We start from the raw sequence: 20,360 nt of genomic DNA, 5'->3' as shown, positions 1-20,360 counted from the left end.
GAACAAATTCCGGCAGAAGCAGCGAGGAAACTCTCTCAAAAGGCCGCTGTTAAGACGATGATTAATCAGGCTCAATCTACTGAAACGAAAATGATGTTGAAAATAGGTAAATTTGATACCCTGAAGGATGCATGCAACATCTTGATTGAGAACGAAAATACCTCGACCACAACATCGCAAATTCTGCAGGCAGGGAACCAAACCAATCGCAGATTTGATAATGCGCCGAGGAACTTTAAACAATATTCCTCGCGCAGGGAATATGAAAATCATACAAACCGGAACCGATCTTTCGATCGCTTCCGAAACCGAAATTTCAACGAAAGACGACCAGTAAATCGCGATTTTTACCAACGTGGTAATCGCGGTAATGGCAATTATCGCGGCAGAGGCTATGGTCAAAATCGTCATCAAAATTATGGACATCAAAACGGTAACAGTCGAGTGTACTGCGCAAACGAGCAACCTCAAAGTGGAAACGTAGTACACAACAATACAGCAAATCAGGCACCGCCAACGTGTGCTCACGTCGGCGTCGTGCAATCCTACCAACAGTCGCAGCCTAGTCAAATGCAACAACATTTTTTAGGCCAGCGCATGTAGAAGTCATTCCGAACGAAATGCAAACGACCGTCCTTAACATAAATTTGAACGCATCAAATTTCATAACAGCTGGTGCGCTCATGGCAAATCGTAAATGCAGCTTTATCATTGACTGTGGAGCTGACGTATCACTTTTTAAAATGGATGTAATTGAACCAACGCAAATTATTGACACAGCAGTAAAAACTCGATTAACGGGTATTACTGACGGAGCTGTACATACGCTAGCAACTACGGTAACTGACCTATATTTTGATCATGGTTTAACCATTCGACATACTTTCCATTTGGTACCAAGCAATTTTCCGATAGCAACAGATGGAATTTTAGGAAGGGATTTTTTGACGAAGAATAAATGCATAATCGATTACGAAACATGGTTACTCAACTTCAATTTGGGAGATGTACAAATATCTATTCCAATCGAGGATAACGTTAATAATGGGTTTATTTTGCCAAACAGAAGCGAAGTTATTCGAAAATTATCTAATTTGCCCATTTGCGAAGACATGGTTGTGCTTTCAGAAGAAATTCAACCAGGAATTTTTTGTGGAAATACAATCATTTCACCAGAAATGCCCTATGTAAAGTTTATAAACACAAGTAATGACCCTGTTTATATATCTAATTCAACATTTAAACCTAAATTAGAACCTCTGAAAGATTATTGTATTATGCAATTTTCTAGAAATAAAAATAATTCCGCAGAAAGAGTTCAAGAAATTTTAAAAGAGTTAAATGTAAGTAAACTGCCAGAATATTCAAGAAGAGAGTTCACCAAATTAATAACCGATTATGCAGATATATTTTGTTTACCCAACGAAAAAGTAACAACCAATAATTTCTATTCACAAAATATAGTTTTGAATGATACTGTTCCTACGTACATTCCCAACTATAAATCAATTCACTCTCAAAATGTCGAAATTCAATCTCAAATAAAAAAGATGCTTAATGAAAAAATTATTGAGCCATCGGTATCCCCATACAATTCGCCGATACTTTTAGTTCCAAAAAAGTCTAATAATGGAGAAAAAAAAATGGCGGTTAGTTGTCGATTTTAGACAACTAAACAAGAAGGTCATGGCTGATAAATTTCCGTTACCAAGAATTGATTCAATTTTAGATCAACTTGGTAGAGCAAAGTATTTCTCAACATTAGATTTAATGTCGGGATTTCACCAAATTCCTTTAGAAAGAGACTCGAGAAGGTACACTGCTTTTTCCACTCAGACTGGACATTATCATTTTATGCGACTGCCATTTGGACTGAATATCAGCCCAAATAGTTTTCAGCGTATGATGACAATAGCTATGGCTGGATTGGCCCCTGAGTGCGCTTTTGTATACATCGATGACATTGTAGTCATCGGTTGTTCTGTAAACCATCATTTAACAAATTTAGTAGAGGTTTTTGAGCGTTTAAGGCATTATAATCTTAAGCTTAATGTCCAAAAGTGTAAATTTTTCCGTACTGAGGTGACATATTTAGGACATCATATAACTGATCATGGAATTTTACCCGACAGTTCAAAATTCGATGCAATAAAAAATTATCCAAAACCCAATAATGCAGACGAGGTACGAAGGTTCGTAGCTTTCTGCAATTATTATCGGAAATTTGTGCCAAATTTTGCCACTGTGGCACATCCTTTGAATCAACTTTTGAAAAAGAACGCGCAATTTCAGTGGACTTCGGAATGCGAAACAGCATTTCAAAAATTAAGAGAATATTTAATGTCACCAACTATTCTCCAATACCCAGAATTTTTGAAAGAATTTATTCTCACGACAGACGCTTCTGATGTTGGATGCGGAGCAGTCTTGTCCCAAAGATTTGAAAACAACAACTTGCCTATAGCATTTGCGAGCAAAACTTTCACACAAGGCGAAAAGAATAAACCGGTCATACTTAAAGAATTGACAGCCATACATTGGGCAATAAAATATTTTAGAGCTTATCTGTATGGTCATAAATTCACAGTACGAACGGACCATAGACCACTTGTATATTTATTCGGAATGAAAGATCCCAGTTCTAAGTTGACTCAAATGCGTATTGACCTTGAAGAGTTTGATTTTACGATTGAGTATATCAAAGGTAAAAATAATACTGGTGCGGATGCATTATCACGTATTGTAATGACTTCGGATGATTTGAAAAGAGGCAATGTTCTAGTAGTTAACACTAGATCAATGACTCGAAATAAACAACGCCAAAATGACAAAAGCAAACAAGTTCAAAATACACCAGTGCGTAGCCAAAAGATTGATCACCTTTTGACTTACATTACTGAGAACCCATCTGAGACGAACAAATTATGGAAACTCCATGTGCACATCAAAAATAAAATTTGGAGATTTATCCTAAATAAAAAAAAAGGAGAGCGATTTATAGCGCATCTACGGCAAGATAATGAAAATGGAAGTCAGATATTCGAATTTGTACTTCCAATAATCGAGAAAAATGCAAAAGTTTTAAATGTAAATCAAATAGCGCTTTCTATTAATGACGATATATTCCAAAATGTCTCTTTGAATTCGTTCAAGACGATAGTGAATAATACGTTGAAAAATTTACAAATCATAATTTACCAACCACCAAGATTCATCGATGATTTACAAGAAATCCAGACACTACTGCGAAACTACCACGATACACCAACAGGAGGACACATAGGACAACATCGCTTGTACCTCAAACTCCGTGAACAATACACCTGGAGGGACATGAAAAGTTCAATTTCTCGATTTGTGAAGGCCTGCGAATCGTGTAAAAAGAACAAGATAATTAAACATACTAAGGAGAAAATGGTTGTAACTACAACGCCATCCTCACCTTTTGAAATAATATCGATAGATACGGTAGGACCTTTACCAATTAGCATACAAGGAAACAGATATGCCATAAGCATACAATGTGACCTTACTAAATATATAATTTTAATTCCCATTAAAACTAAGGAAGCTCAAATTATAGCTAAAGCCTTAGTAGAAAACTTCATTCTTATATATGGTTCATTTATTGAGTTAAGATCAGATCAAGGTACAGAGTATAAGAACGATGTACTTGATCGTATATGTAAACTTTTAGGTATAAGACAATCATTTGCAACTGCCTACCATCCCCAGACAATCGGATCATTAGAGAGAAATCACAGATGCTTGAATGAGTATCTGAGATCGTTCATTAATGATCAAAAGAATGACTGGGATGAGTGGATGAAATTTTATAGTTATTCATACAATACAACTCCACATACTGACCATGGATTCACACCCTACGAGTTAGTATTTGGCCGGAAATCAAACTTGCCACATGAAATATACGAAAAAGGAATTGAACCCGTTTATAATCTGAATGAATATTACTACGAACTAAAATACAAAATTCAAAGAACAAACGAAATAGCAAAAGAAAACCTCATCAAGCACAAAATTTTACGAAAAGATCAATATGAAGCAAAAAGCAATTCGATCCAAGTTCATGTTGGAGATTCAGTGTATTTGACCAATGAAAACAGGAAAAAACTAGATGAAATATATACAGGTCCTTATACAGTAGTTGAAGTTTCTGAACCAAACTGCAAAATACAAGATCCAATAACAACAAAAATTACAGAAGTACATTTGAATAGACTAATAGTTTAATTTTATTTTGATTTTTATATTAATTGTGATACTTGAAATCCAAATACATTAGCATTATATAAATAATATTTAAAGTTCCACCGAGTTTGACATGAACCAAATTTCAAGGTTAGATATAAATTCAAATTAGTTTTATTCCAATTGTGGAGGTGTTTGGATAAACTCTTTAGAACGATTTCACTTCGTTGCATCATTCTTTTAAAGGGGGAAGGTGTAGCATCCCAAATAATATCATTCATATACCATTTCACTGCTCGAGTCATAATTTACATTAAGGCACTTGATTGCCAACATTCATTAGTGCATACTCAGATTTCACAACAGACCTCATTCAAAATTTATTGCATACACATGTTTTCATGAACATGTTATTTCGACCATATCATAACATTGAATTTGGGACTAGGCAGTTGACACTTGCCTGACCCACATTCAATGTTGAACAAACAGAAAATACCACCCGTGCAGTAAAAGACACATGTTGAACAAACAGCCTGCTTCATGACGATTGGCTATCGTCTTCACAAAAATAAGTCCAAGCTCCTCCCATAGAATTTAAGTTTGTGTAGACTTAAGCTTGAGTGTAGAGTTAAGGTTTGATGTAAATCAAAAAGAAAGATACAAGACACATTGATTTGAACCAAGAACAAAAACGGACGTGTTTTCAATGTGATATCACCGCATATACTTTACTGTTGGTGGTAAATAAACATCATTTGACATCATATCATAACAATATTCACCTCACTGGAAACCCAGCAAACCAGAGATCATATAAGGATGTTAATTTCAAATTGTACAAATGTGCAGTTTTCATCGGAATTGGATATGATGCAAAATTTAATTGATGATTGTTAGTGAAGTCATCTTTTCAATCTGTCTTGGATTTGCATCTTATAGAATTCAAATTTAATCTGACCAAATATGCAGCTTCAAACTGTCATTCCATTAAGATTTCAACTTTACTTAGTGTGAGTCTATTAAAATCTTCTATGTCAGATTACATATGAGTTCATCTGATGTAGAATCTAACATTGTAGATATAAATTTATACGGGGGAAGACCGCAACGTAAACCGAAAATGTCCAAAAAAGATGTATTCATAAACATTCGCTTCGGGATTCAGGACAAAAATTGATGCTTGTCCCGAAAAATTTTTTAAATTTTAAATAAAACTAGTTTTTTTTTTTTTTTTTTTTTTTGTCAAAATGGAGGTAAAATTTCAACAATAATTAAAAGTGACATTTTGGTAGGTTTTGAGAAACGTATTCTGGAAAATTTTACTTTATCCATCGGTATTTGAGGGAGATTTTTCCGTCCACCAGAAAACAATTTATATTTTGTAGAAGATTGGCTTATAATTCGAGTTTCTGTACAATTTTTTTGGATAGAATAATAGCTGAAAAACTTTAAAATCGTTTTTCTCAACAGCAGATTTACTTACATCCCTTTGCCTCCAACCCCTTCAAACATAAATAGAAAGTAATTTTCCAAGATAATAAGTTAATTTCAACATATTGTAAGTTATACCATGACCCCACAGTTATGGATCAAATAGTGTGGAGTCCAACCTATAAAATTCAATAAAACGACATGGAAAACGTAAAATTGTAATTTAAAAGTACGAATTGAATCGTTTCAAATTGGAACTTCGATAAGTAAACTGTTTTGAGTGCAATATTTACATAGGATTGCATTAAAATTAAAAATTGTATCGGTTTCTGAAAACCATATTATGGATCAATTTTCATATTATGGATCATATTGTGACATATTACGGATCACAGCGCAAAATCAAGAGATTTTTAACTCATTGCATCTGTTTTGCATCATTTGGCGAAAGTTAACAATGTGTCACATATTAATGCAAAAAAAAAAGCAGTGTTAGAGCTGGAAACAAGGGTAAAATGTATTTTTTTGTGATACTGCATTGTAGTACCTGAGACATGTACTGTTTTCGCTCCACATTAAGTTTTCCACCCAGTTTTGTCAGCTGAAAAATCAAATTTACAAATCCCGTTTACAAACCTTGATGTTTTATTAGTTTTATCTTTAGTGATATTGTCTGAAAATGTCGAATCCAATGCTTAAAACGGCAGAAATCTACATTATTTGGAAGTGATCCATAACCGTGGTAAACAATCATTTCATGGTCCATATTATGGATCACTAGTGAGATGTGCTAATATTCGGTATTTAGAATCAACAATAAAGAAAAATGTTTTCCAAAGATGAATTCATACTAAATCTAAGCGAACGAGCATGTTTTATGCTATAACATTTTAATTTTATCACCTGTGGGAGCTTATGAATGCTGACGGCACTTCTCACAGAAAACCACCATATAATGATAGCTAAACATTTGTCAAATACATCGTTATTTAGCGGTTGAATGTTGTGCTTAACATTACAAATGGTAAAAGACAATTAGTATAACATGGGAAAAATATGTTTTACGTCAACGTTTATGTTTTGAGCGAGTTTTCCGATGTTGAATGCCAAAGTGATCCGTCACTGTGGGTGATCCGTAACTGTGTGGGCATGGTACATGGCTTTTTATTCATACGAAGTAATTAAGCAAAAGTCAAAGCTTACCTCGACTAATTGTTGGCTTTTTTTTCAAATTAATTATGAAGGAGGTATTTTAATAGATCATGCCTAAAAGTTGATAACTGAATATTATTGATAGATGTTTAGGATTTCAGATTGGCAGATAAGCCTTGGCTTATGAAAATGATGTAGAGAAATTGATTAAACAACCTTCACAATTTAACAATTAACAACGTTTTATCTTATATGTTGATTCGATCTTTTTATTAAAAAAACAAAAAAAATAGTCCCTTGCCTTTTCATTCTTTCTTATGTTATCAAACAAAGTTTGAGTCTGAGGAACTGATATTGCTAGGCGTTAAAATTAAGTAGTTTTCATCAAATTTTACGATCATTTCTGGAATCCCGGGATACCCAGGATGTCAGAAGTTATATCCCGGGAAACGGAAAATTCCGAAATTTCTTGAATTTCGTGATTTTTTGTCCGGGATGTTTCAACTGCAAGTGCGAATTCGATTAAAACATGTAGCCTTCAGTGTTGCACTGACTTATTAATTTGCCAAATAACAATTAAGTTCGGCTACATTGAAACACGATGGTCTACAAAATTGCGTTTATATTTTCTAAAAGACAAAGTCCTGCAACAACGGCTGAATGACCTACTGGTAGCGTATCTGACTGGTGATCCGAGGGTCAAAGGTTCGAGGCTTGCCTGATTAATTGTTTATTCATTTTTATTTTCATTGTTTGAAAAAAAAAAGTCATATAAGCTGCAACAATACACGAAGTTATATAGAACGCCAAATCAAATCTCTTAGAGTTTTATTGACCATGATGAATTTTTAAAGCAGGGGTTTTCAGCCATTTTGGTTCGCGGAGCACTTTTTGAAATTGAATCGTTGCGCGGAGCAAATGTTCTTCATCTCCGTATGAAATCCGATATTTTACACGCTTAAATCGACCCAGCTATTTCTTCTAAAATCGTGAAGTGAGATTTACATTCAGTGACAAAAGTAAGTTATTAAATGCTTTTTTTTATACAAAATGCTCAAACTTGGGGCTCTGTATCTCAGCTTCTAGTAGCCCGAATTGACTGAAATTTGGATGACAAACTACACATAACCTGAAATTTAATGAATTCTTTAAAATACAGTAATTTTCCAATGAATTTCAGAGAGTTTTTCGATTGTTTTTTATTTAACGCACAAAAAATGAATGACTTCACCGAGCTAACCAATCGCTCACAGCTAAAATCGTAAGCTTGTTGAAATTAATTTAATAAAAAATCGCTTTATTACTTATTTTGTCTTCGAACTACCTCTGAAACTCATTGAAAAATCACTGCATTGTAATAATTTCACTGCAGACACAAATTCAGGTTATTTGTAGTTCGTCATCCAAATTCCAGCCAATTTTGAATACCAAAAGCTGAGATACAGAACCCCAAACTAAATCACCTAGCATGGAAAAAAGCATTTTGTTTACTAAGTATTGTCACTGACTTATATTGGTCAATCTTTCATTAATTTTTATCTTAATCCTAATCTCAAAGTATTGTTTAATATTATTAAGCAAGCTTTTTTTGTTGTGGAATTTAACTGTGACAATTAGGCATTTAAGGAGTACATAAATAATGTCACGCACCAGAAAGTCAGGTACTGCTTGACAAGCCTTACAAAACTGTTGGACGTCGCTTACAAAAAGTGAGACTAGGGGAGAGCGGGTAAAAAAATGTGTACTATCCCCCAATGGAACTATACCTATTTGTTTTTGTCAATTATTTAAAAATTTGTGGCTTGTGGCAGAACTGCTATGGTTAGACAATTTTCCGACTAAAATTTTAAGTCCGAACAACTGAGCGAGAATTTTTTTTAAGTCTTCATTGGAGAGTTAACCAGAAGCTCAATACTCGAGGAAGTATTGATGAAACCCGTGAGATATTCCTATTACGGGTTTGAAATTTCGACTTTTATCGAAGTTACTTCAGCTCGTTTTTTTTTTTTTTTTTTTTTGACGCGGATAAGTATTCCAACAAAATTTAAACACCCTAAAAGTTTCAAATTAGTCTTTCGGGAGGATCCAAATTCAAGGAAACCCCAATTTTGCAGCCAAAACTATCCCATACAAAATATATGACCAAATATTCGTCGACAGATTACTTTTAACCTTTCAATCACAAAATATCTACCCAAATTCTATGTATGGCTTGGGGTGATATAATTAAAAGCATATTTTAAAGCAAAAAGTTGCAATATTTCAAAGCATTGGTACAAATTTACAAAATTGTCGCGGAGCACCTGCCAAGGCTTCGCAGAGCATCAAGTTTTGTGTGAATAGAAGGAATTTGTGCATTTTATACAATCTGTTTATACCGAATAAGCTTTCTCTTTATTGAGTTTCAGTCTCAGACTCTCAGTTATGTGAACATATCTATTGGCTGGGAAACCCCAAGACTTCAGAGCGATGAGTTACGTCAGTTAGAATATTCAAACGTGGTTTCCTGAAATCTTAGTTTTTGTAGATATTTTCATTTCAATTGACCTCCGTATCAACCCGAACACTCCTATTTATGCTCTGACTCGTCCATGCGTCCCCACGAAAGCCACACAATGCCAACTAATACCCACAGTAGTTCTCCCCTCCTCCTCCATCACGATTTTCCCATCACCCCACCCTCACTCGATGGAAAACCTCGGTTCCGGCTTGTCATACTTGAACGATTTTCACGCTCAATTACCTCTTGACTAAACTACGACCAAATGCCTCTTTATCCACTTCCTTTCGCCACCCACAGGCAACGATATTCAATAAATTGACCCGATATCCAAACTTGCGCTTTCCCATCCAAGTCGCGCGTCATGGTCGCTGAGGGTGGAATTTGGCGGGGTGGGATTTCTGCAAACACTTTTCCGCTACTCATCGGCCTGTTCATAATTACGAAACAATGTCACAGTGTCACGCAGGCTGGCAAGTTAATCGCCGGATTTTCCCGGGCGCAAAAACACATTTTTCAGAATGCCATCGTCTTCGTTCTCGTCTAAGACACTGGCGAACGGACGTCGACTTCGCATATCGTCTTCACTTCTGTGATGTGGATGATGGGACAGAATGTCATTTTCGATCGTCCGACGGCTTGGCTGCTCAGCGAAAGCACAAATAGGAACCGACGGCGGAAAACCGCCACCAAGATGGAACGCAATCATATCATCGTCGTCGCTGAAGTGTTGGGCGGTACGTTTATGCTATTTTTTTTTTTTTAAGGTCCTACCCTTGCCTTTTCCATGTTTACCACTCAAAAAGGTCAGTAGAGAGGAGGGGACAAGTGAGTGGCACGAAATAAGAAAAATGATCTCACTTGACGAGGCGTGACAGCCAGGAATGACTTGGAACCGCGACTAGCTCTATTGGCAAGGACGATACAACTTTGTAAAGAAGTTGGAAAATGAAAAACTTGAAGAAATGTGGGATAAAAATTTGTCACTGTATTTTTAATCTTTTGAATAATAAAATTAACTAAACCTAAATTTAGAAAACACTTATCGTGGCAATAGAAGATTGTAACGATTTTTGTTTCAAATTATTAATAATTTCATTCGAATTTGTTCCAATGTTTCAACATTGCATATTCTATGTAACCCATTAGTGTTAGAGCAGGAAGGGAGCTAGAGAGCAACCTCCAAAAATGTATTTTGAATCTTCTGCAGTGCTTTTTTCCTGGTATTACAACAGCTGGTCCATTTTGGTACAGCATACAGCACGGTTTGTCTGAAAATTTGTTTGAAGATCAAAAGTTTGTTCTTATGACAAAGTTTCGGTTTTTTGTTAATAAGTGGATACAGACATCTAAATTACATTTGGCATGAATGCCTATAATATGATTTTTAAAACGAGCCCTAGACGCTTAACTTCTTCTACTAATTGACATAAACGTCCCCACTGAGACAGAGCCGGCTACTCAGTGTAGTGTTCTAAGAGCACTTCCACAGTTATTAAATAAGATTTTTCTTTGCCTACATTGCCATTTTCGCATTCGTATATCGGTGACAGGTACAACGATACTCTATGCCAAGGGAAGTCAAGGGAATTTCCATTACGAAAAGATCCTGGACCGACCGGGAATCGAACCCAGACACCTTCAACATGGCTTTGCTTTGTAGCCGCGGAAAAGTTTACGTTCTTGCAGAACTGAGAATTTGTGTTTCATTGCTTTAGTAAGCCTCATAGCATAGAACGAGAGTGCGATGCAAACTATTTAAGATGAAAATTCTTCATTCAAAGTTAATTGATGCAGCGAGGTACGCATTTTATTTTGATAGTAACTTCGCGTCCTACTAGGAAACTTTGAAAAATAAAAAGCCTTCCACCGTCGTCTGGCTCTGACACTTTCTGCAGCTACCGGCACAAGACCTTTCGAAACACGCCGCCGCTTTTCTTTGAGACGAGTTTTTGCCGATCCGACAACGAAAGAGGTATATGACGAAACAATGAAAATGTAAGTAAGCTCGTATTTCGTAGCGCGAAACAAAGCGAAAAAAACTTATTATGATTGTATAGGTTGAAATTAAATTTTACACCAGCACAGGACCGTCTTGGCTTGGCTTTTCTCGCTTCCAGGCAGGACTACTTATTCCCTTTCGCCAAGCTCTCAGTAAGTACTTAAACGGAAAAATTAAGGGGGTGAAATGACGATTATTTCTCGTTTGGCAGCGATCTTCTTCGTATGATGGGACCTTCTCCTCAGCATTTGATAGTACATAGTAGTTGAAGAACGAAAATTTTCATTTTTTTTTTTAATTTCTTTATTAGTATCATTTCAAACATTGCATTCATTTCTTATATCTAGGTGTTCTGTGTTAGACAATACTATCATCCTAATTTGGTAAAACAAATTTATTCTTTTATTAACATTTTGTTAACAACATATTACATTTCATTTGCCGTAGCAGTTCAAAAATCTGAGCTGATTTCAGCTGCTTATAAGAGGAAAAAAAGTTTTTAATTTACTTAATCTAAACTAAACAATCGAAGATTGTAACGATTTTAGCCTGAAATTATTAATAATTTTTTTTGACATTTGTTCCAATGTTTCAACATTGGATATTCTATGTAACTCATTGGTACTATAGACGGATTTCACGCCAACTCGACAAAGGAATTGGCAGTACCCCTTCAGAATTCAATGGAACTTTCTGGATGTGAAGACTATGTGAAACTAAGATACTTTACATACTTTGTTTTTTCAAAATCGATCTAGACTAACATTGGGAAGGAGTCAAAATTTGTTTTACTTATTTTTATAGACCCGTATAACTCAAAAACGGTAAGACCTACAAAAAAGTGTTGTATGGGGGACTGTCGTGAAATTTCCTGAAGTTTCAGAAAAAAATATTGAAAAAATAAAAACACATTTTCTGCACTGAAAAAAATATTCAAAACTTTAAAGTCGATTAAAAAATAACGGACATTTCAAATTTTGATCATCCTTAAGCAAAAAGTTTCGTAATTAAATTTACTAAGAATCGTCCATACATTGCAAATTGGGCATATTTTAGGTAAAAAAGTTTTTCTAACTTCCAATTTTTTAAATCCCAAACTGAAATTTATTTTTTCAAAGATTTTGTTTTAAACCGTCAAATATGATTGTGTTTTCAAGTGATAAATGAGTTTGAATCAGAAAATAGATTGTATTTTTTATTGAGAATAGTCAAAAAACGGAATTATACAGTGATTATGTCAATCAATGGACTTCGCCTCTGCCTATGAGAAAATCAGCTCCGTCTAACAATCCGACGGATTTTTATGGTTTGAAAGGTATCACAACAGTATTGCAAACATTGAAAAGTAACAACCTTATCCATACCCCATTAAATTCTCTTCTAGAAAAAGTTTGGTGAAAAAACAACTTACTAAACGTACCTGCGTTAAACGCCAGATGAATAAGAAATAATGAATATATTTGTACAATTAAACGCATAATTGTCCCATGTTCCAAAATATGCAATCGAGAAAAACGCGTCTAAAGATTTTAACACATTTAGGCCTCGTATTGACCAGGTGTGTGGTAAGTTTAATTGAAATCTTCACAATAGTATAAAGAATAGCGTGTTCATAAGATTCAAGAGTTTGTGTTATGGGAAAAAAGTAAATTTTGCTATGAAATTCAAAGTGGGACTATTATGCCTAGAAATACGGGGTTTTTGGTGAATTTCTACGCATAACAGTCCCACTGATACTAGTGACCAATTATGTGCTAAGCATACTGCTGTAGATGACCGTTCCTATGTATATATTGTATAGAATTTAGAGGACGTATATCCTCAAGACTAATTAAGGCACCTAATGAAGGCTCAAGTGACATGTGCCAAACGGAGCCACGTGTGGGGAAGCGAAGAAATACGATTTTATAGTTTGGGATGGAAAGCAAAGTTTTCTGTATGTGTGATAATGAGAAAATGTATGAGCTAGTGAAAGAAATAGTGGATTAGTAAGTTAGAGAGTTTATAAGATGTAGTAAACTCGTTTATCGACTCTTCCAGCTGCAGGCTTGACGGAAACTCATCTGCGAATTCAAGGTTATTCTGCGGAATTAATATTTAACTCAAAATTCTTGACACAAATCTTCACACGATTTGAAATTCTTTTGGACTTGGTTTGCAAAATTATCGCTAATTAAGTTTTAGAACCGCCAACACATTTGCCACTTGCACCGAAGAACCAGTTATCCGGAATAACCCAGTATGTGGCCAGGTCATCCAAAGCCTCTTGAACTATTCTTCTTTCGACTTCTTTTGCATATTCAAGAAGTTTGATATGTCGCAAGATAGGTTTCAGAACTGCCAATATAATGGCCACTTCCTCTGGGGAACAGGGTATCCAAAACAACCTAACATGTTATCAAGTCATCCAAAAACGTTTGAATTACCCTTCTTTGGCCTTGATTTGGGAACTTATGAAGTTTGTTTTTGCCAGCTAGGTTTCAGAACCAACAATTGGGTCCTAAAATTTTTAATGAAATCTTGTTTTTATTTAATGACACGAAAGAGCACGTTACTCTAACTACTTTAGCAATTTTTCCCGCTCAAATAATGGCTATATCATGTTTAAACTTTAATTTAAAAATTGGGTCCATAAATTAACCTTGACACTTTTGATCATGTTTGACGTTCGCTTAGTCGACAAAAACACCACAGGGGTTTTAGTTCGACCACTGGGGTTGTTCCTATCTGACATTTCGTAAGGGACACGGAAAACAAAATACACCCAAAATTTGAGTTTAAGCCAAAAGATGTGACAAAATCTAAAAAAATGTTTTTTGGGCTTAAACCAACGGAAAACATTAGAAAATTGAGTAAACATGTGTTTTTGGCCTAAACATAAGCGTTTGGCACTAAAATTGGGACAGGGCTTTAGGACCCTATTTAGTGGCCATTTCCCCCAGGAAACCGGAAATTCGGAACAATCCGAAATATGGTCAAGTCATTCAAACACATCTGAACCACCTTTAGATTTGATTTGAAAATTCATGAAGTTGATTTGTCGCATGCCATGGACTCGAAATTAAAGTGATTAATGATTCTTCAAGTGGGATTACTTCAGTAGTCTCCGCGATGAATCCCAAATTACGGTTAATTTCCAATCGATGACCGCGGTTCCAAAAACTAGAAGAATTTTGTGATTGACCCAGAAAACTCCACTGAAATTCATTAAAACACGGATGGGAAATAATATTTTGATATTGAAAAATTCAATCAAATATGACGTTGGGCTCGCATGAATGATGAATGCATCCCGATAATACAAACACATAAAACAGGTTGTGTTCCACATGGGATGTAAAGCCAACGTAAGAAGATATTCAAAAAGATTTTCTCAAACTCTCCAGCTAAATAAAACCTGCCTACTGAATATTTTGTTTGAGATCAGCGCAGCGAATTGTATAGTGTGACAGTTATGCGTAGAAATACAGTAATGGGACAGTTATGCAGGGAAATTTATCAATGGGACAAATTGACTTTGCTTGCTTTTCATTTAGTTTCCGAACAAAGTTAATTTTTGGTAAGTGTTTTCTAAAACTATACGTAAAAATAAACTGTTTGATGACAAAAAGTCAAAATGCACAAAAAGTAACATGGGACAATTATGCGTATAACGGCAGTGTATTGTTATCTACCTAAAAAAGTTGATAAGCTCATAACTCATGATATTATTTGCAAATAACAGTCTGCTTTCCTACGAAACAAAAAAGACTCCTTTAAACAAGGTTAAATACTAGTAATTAGCGACTTTTCTGAAAATTATAACGCTGCTCAAGGATATCACTGGAATAATTTTACAGCTATACAGCTCGAGCAGATATACAGCTCGACTGAAAATATTAGATTTGATGGAGATTTTTTTTTTTCTGAGTGTAACATTTCGGGGTCGCATTTTATCAGATTATTTTGGACTTTTTTAAGGGAAGTGAAATTTTGAATGGATTTTTAGAGACATGCATGGCATCACCGAGGCAAGACGGACGTGCAGAAAAAAAAATCAAGAATAATTGAAAACAGAAATTCTCAAAGGGTCTTTAGAAAAATATGATGGAATTATGAAAAGTTTTTTGAAATCATGATGAAGTTTTTAAACAGAAAACCATCAAAAACCTATTGAGACCTGATTCCTAGACGACTACTTGAAAAAATCTTTTGAAAATATTCAACATGTTTCGAAGGATTTATTTCAAAAATATGTTTAAAGTTCACGAAGTTATTTTCTTTTATTTGAAGAGAATAATCCAGAAATTACGAGACGAGTATTTGTAGAAATCTCGAATCATATCTCAGTGAAAGTTTTGAAGTCATTTGCAAAGTCAAAGTCATGAAAAAATTTTAAAAGTATTTTTAGATAAAGTTTTGAGAAAAAAAAAATGTTAGGGAATCTGGTGAAGCACGAAAAATTTCCTGAAAATAAAAATAACACAGCGTAACAAAAATGACATGTTTGCGTGTCTCAAGAACCAAATTATGTGTCTCTAGTAGATTTGGGGCTGCTGAATCTGATGCCGTTCTCAGAAATGTTCCAGCACGTCACAATTTTTAGCTACAGGTCGCCAAATTTGTACAAAACACTGCTTTTATTAATGTTTACATGAAATTTAAAGTACAATTTATCATACTTTTTTGTAATCTAATCCACCAAACATGCAAAATAGAACATGAACTTTTATTTCAGACATAATTTGATTGAAATTGCGCGATTAAATTTCGATTAAACCGATTTTTTCAACATGCTTGCAGTCTCCATACAAAATTCTTCGTTTCTTCTATATGGCAAAATACAATAATTCTCTAAACCATCAAAAAATAACTTTTCCGTATCGAAAATAATACAAACTTTGATGATAAGCATTGTTATACACATAAAGTTTGAATTCAGTGGCAAATTAAGCCAATATATTACCTTACAAGCTGGGAAACTTGCATGCAAGTTGGCTGAAATAGTCATTTTTTGCATTTTCAACAGTCAATATCTCAAAAACTGGACGTGCTATGATATTTCTGAAAACGGCAATGGATTCAGCAACCCTTAATTAAGTGAATAGTGGTATTTTGGTGCTGGAGACAAAAACGTGTTCCGCAGTGTAATGATTCATTTGTTCATCTCCCATAAATGGCTCTTGGAAAAATGTTTGAACATTTTTTTCCACTGATCAATTTAGGATTTCTTCCAAAGTTTGCCCAACGCTGTTATTTCAATACAGTCTCTAACACTATATCAAATACTTTCAATACATCTTCTTAAATTCAGTCATGAATCAGTCCATTACACCACGAATCCCTCTTGGATCTCCTTCCTCAAGATTTTCTCAAAAGTTGTTTCATCACATGTATCCAGGAAGTTTCTTGAAAAAAAAAAAACGTCCAGGGATTTATCTGATAGCACATTTGAGAATTCTGTTTGATTTTACTTCTTGCATTTGCATTGTATTAACAACAGCAACTACTGTGGAAATATGGATTTTTCTCCCAAGCTTAGCAGCTGTTCCTTCGTAAGTTCATGAAAGACCTTTTCAAATTAAAGCTCTTAAAATTCCTCCAAAACTCTATCGGTAATTTCTTCAAAACTTATAGAATGCTCTTAAGATTTTCAGTAATTTTTTTCAGATTTTTTAAAACTGTTTGTTTAACAATTATTTTCGAGCTCTCTACAGTTGTTTCTAAACGAATTATTTATTGTATCCGAGGAGGACAAAATTTCGAGGAATTTCTTACATTGCATCAAATTTTACCCACTTACATAAGTACATTGGTTGGTTTGACTTTATTAACGAGATTTTTAGCCCTGGGCTAGTTCATCTCGGGACCAACGGCTTTACTTCCCTTCCGAAGGAAGTCGTCACTATAACTTTTTACGTCATAAGTGACTATGTCGGGGATGGGATTTGATCCCAGGTCCTCGGCGTGAGAGGCGAGTGTTCTAACCACTACACCTGGTCCGTCCCAGACATATGTACATTCATATTAGCTGATTAAGCTGTTATTCTGATAAAATTGATTCTAAAGTAATGTACTTTTTGAAGTTTTCAAAGAGTTCTTGAAAAATACCTAGAAAAATTATGGAAGCTTTTGGACAAATTCGCCAGCAGCACAAGCCTTAAAAAATTAAAAAACGCTCCCATGAATCAAAAGCAGTACCTAAAAGTTTTCTAGGTAAACTTCTGTTAGAATTTCAGCAGGATTTTTTGTTTTATCGTTGACTGATATTTCCATTAGTTTTAAAGATTTTTTTCAAAATTAGTAGATTACGGCTGTCTATGATACCTCTGTGATAAAGAACTGGATGAAAGACATCAAAGTAAAACAAAAATTTCCTTAAACCAGCACAGACTGATCACATACTTTTCTTTAACATAAAAAGAAACCAAAAATACCAGAATGATCAAGTCTCATTATTCACACAAAATGCATACTCTGCACTTTGTCTGATGAAGGAAATAAGTCTGAAGTATGCTAGTCTGCGCCTTTTAATTTAATTTTATTAATATTTTTCTTTAAAATTGGCAATATTTTAAGAAGATGCCTAGCGTTAAGATTACATTGCTTAGTTGGTTCGATAACAATCAAACCAATCCTAAATGACTTGAAGTAACAAGAGGTTCAATGTCAACTTTTATGTTAAGATTTTGTTTTGACAAACTGAAAAACATACCACTTGATCGTTTATAGACTAATATATGTCATGGTTATCTTTCAGAAACTTTGTTGTATGTTTAATTTTCAAGCTAAGTCAAGTACACGATACTGAAGATAGCCTTACAGTTGAGGTCGAAATACGTGTATCTGCCAAAGGATACAAACTCTAGTTGTATTAACCGATATATTACTGAATTCGATTTTAATTTATTTATAGGTACTAAACAGCTCTGAGAGTTATTATCATTTTCAACCTACTTTCTGATCATGTACTAATCCTACTCCAAAAAAACTTAGGAAAACTATGTTAAAAGCATCTTAAATTATTTCAAAGCATAAGAAAAGCATTAAAGGAACCCATTCTTACTTGCTATGCTCAGCAAATTCTACAGAAAATTAATAATCGTTTCCTCAACAGTTTATTTGACTCTTCACTTCATGGGATGTAATTGTACAAACGAATATATTGTCTTCCTGTTCGTATCTTCCGATCCATCTGCATACAAAGCACTATCACTTTCGCTCAATTTATGGATAACCTAAATTTCCACTTCAACAAGAGATGATGTACCAACCCCTACCTGTGCATTACGTTAAGTTTGCATCTACATCTCCTGCTGCGTTGCCACTGGTTCCACTCATTCCACTGACCCAGTGTCATTTCTCAGAAGTAAAGTATGGATCAATCTTTCTATTGAAATCATTACCCATCAGTAGCCATTAGCAACTAGCATCCTATTCGCCGGACTCAACACCATCAACAGAACTCATCTTCATCAGTACACTGTTTGCTTGTTATTTTCCATCATCAATCCTCCCTTCGATTTCGTTGAACGGACCCCTGTGCGGACGCCCTTTCACTTTTTTACATCATGACAAAAACAGAGGAACTCTTACGCACCTAAATTTGAACGATTTGCCTTCACCAGCTGATTCTGCGAAAATCTTCTCAAATTTTCACGTACTTTGCTCACAGTTTGCACAGCTCAAGTCAAAGCTTGAATTTTCCACCCAGAACTCCCATTCAGCAAGGATAACTTTTCACTGTGCGGGATGCTCCTTTCTTTAATTTCTCCCTATTCACGTAGAAGAATATGCACAAGTTTACCCATCCAGGATCATCAAAACTGTCACACTGTCGATGTTCGATATCACGGTCATGACAACATTCAATTTTCCATCCAAGAAGCTTCACAAATTCCAGGAAATATCCCGCACTTTATCAACAATTCAGAACAATTTTCCACCACTTCGGATTTCCCAAGCCAAATTCAACCTGATAGTTGTATGGGGCAAAATTCAAAACACTACCGCAACGCGAACACGGACCCGATCGCGACAAATTTTCATCCTCCGTTCGGCAAAAGGACACGGTTGCAACTAACTCGCTCCATCGAATCGGACGAAGATTTTATAAAACCCACACCAGGAAGCAGCCAGGAACAAGAGGCGCCTTCGTGGGAAAATTCGCTCATCACCACCCACCGCCTCGCTCGCATTAGAGGACTGTCGCCGTCGGGTGGTGAGCGAACTGCGAAAGAGAGGACCGCTCTCAGCGGTCGGTCGTTATCGGAGCGCATTCAATCGTGAGTCAGATGGGGTGAGTGCGAAATGATTCGAACATGGGTGAGAAGGGTTTGTTGTGAGTGGTGAGTTTGCGCGATGGATCACGACAGAGTGCCACGTGGTGAGTTTTTCGCAGGATGGGTGATAATTTTCGCAATTTTCTTATCACGTTTCTCATTGTTTGGATGGCTGCGCTGCTTCACGTTCGTTCTCTAACGATGTGTGAGTTCGTTCCTCACTGGATATAGTTCACGGTGTCACGGTTCACCGATGAGATAACGTTCGGGGGAAAAATTCTCTGTTTTGAAGGAACATCTCCGGTTCCCTTACGAGGGCTTCTTTTTTGGAGATTGGAATGGACCGCATTCGGAGAAAGGCAAACAGAGGGGATTTGATGTTTTTGGGAGTGCAAAGTTTTGCTCCCCCGAAAGGTGAGAATCGTGGCAGTTGAGAAAATTTAGATTGTGGTTTTTCCATTTTGGTACTAGGTGATGCTGTTGTCGCTTGCTGGATGACACCTTCCATCTGCCAGATGAAACGGTGCATTTGAACGTGGGAGTATTTGTGTTTATCGGGAAGGATAATTATACTTCTGATTGAACTTAAACTATTTTTTATGGCATGATGAGGTACTTACCAAACGTAAACCATTAATATAGAAAAAAAAACTAGCAACCTAAATAAGTTCCATTGATTGATTGATAAACGATAATGATAAATCTAAACATATATATGGTGCAGAGCTACTTGGGCACTTCCATGATTCACTTTGGCATGGGGGGTTTTATCGGCAGAACTGTCTGAAACTTTGCAACA

General features: G+C 35.4%; 1 protein-coding gene across 1 annotated transcript in view; it reads right to left on the bottom strand.

The window, feature by feature from the left end:
• LOC5572373 (transmembrane and TPR repeat-containing protein CG4341) overlaps positions 1-19,376 on the bottom strand; it is a 681,544-nt gene extending 662,168 nt beyond the window's left edge. Inside the window, exon 1 of the mRNA XM_021839643.1 lies at positions 18,880-19,376. The gene's annotated coding sequence lies outside the window, so the exon portion shown is untranslated. The remainder of the gene's footprint in view (positions 1-18,879) is intronic.
• Positions 19,377-20,360: the final 984 nt, after the last annotated feature.

Source organism: Aedes aegypti, chromosome 2, assembly GCF_002204515.2.
Source record: "Aedes aegypti strain LVP_AGWG chromosome 2, AaegL5.0 Primary Assembly, whole genome shotgun sequence".
NCBI lineage: Eukaryota > Metazoa > Arthropoda > Insecta > Diptera > Culicidae > Aedes > Aedes aegypti.
Note: the sequence above shows the minus strand (reverse complement) of the source record. Positions and strands in the feature narration are given on the sequence as shown.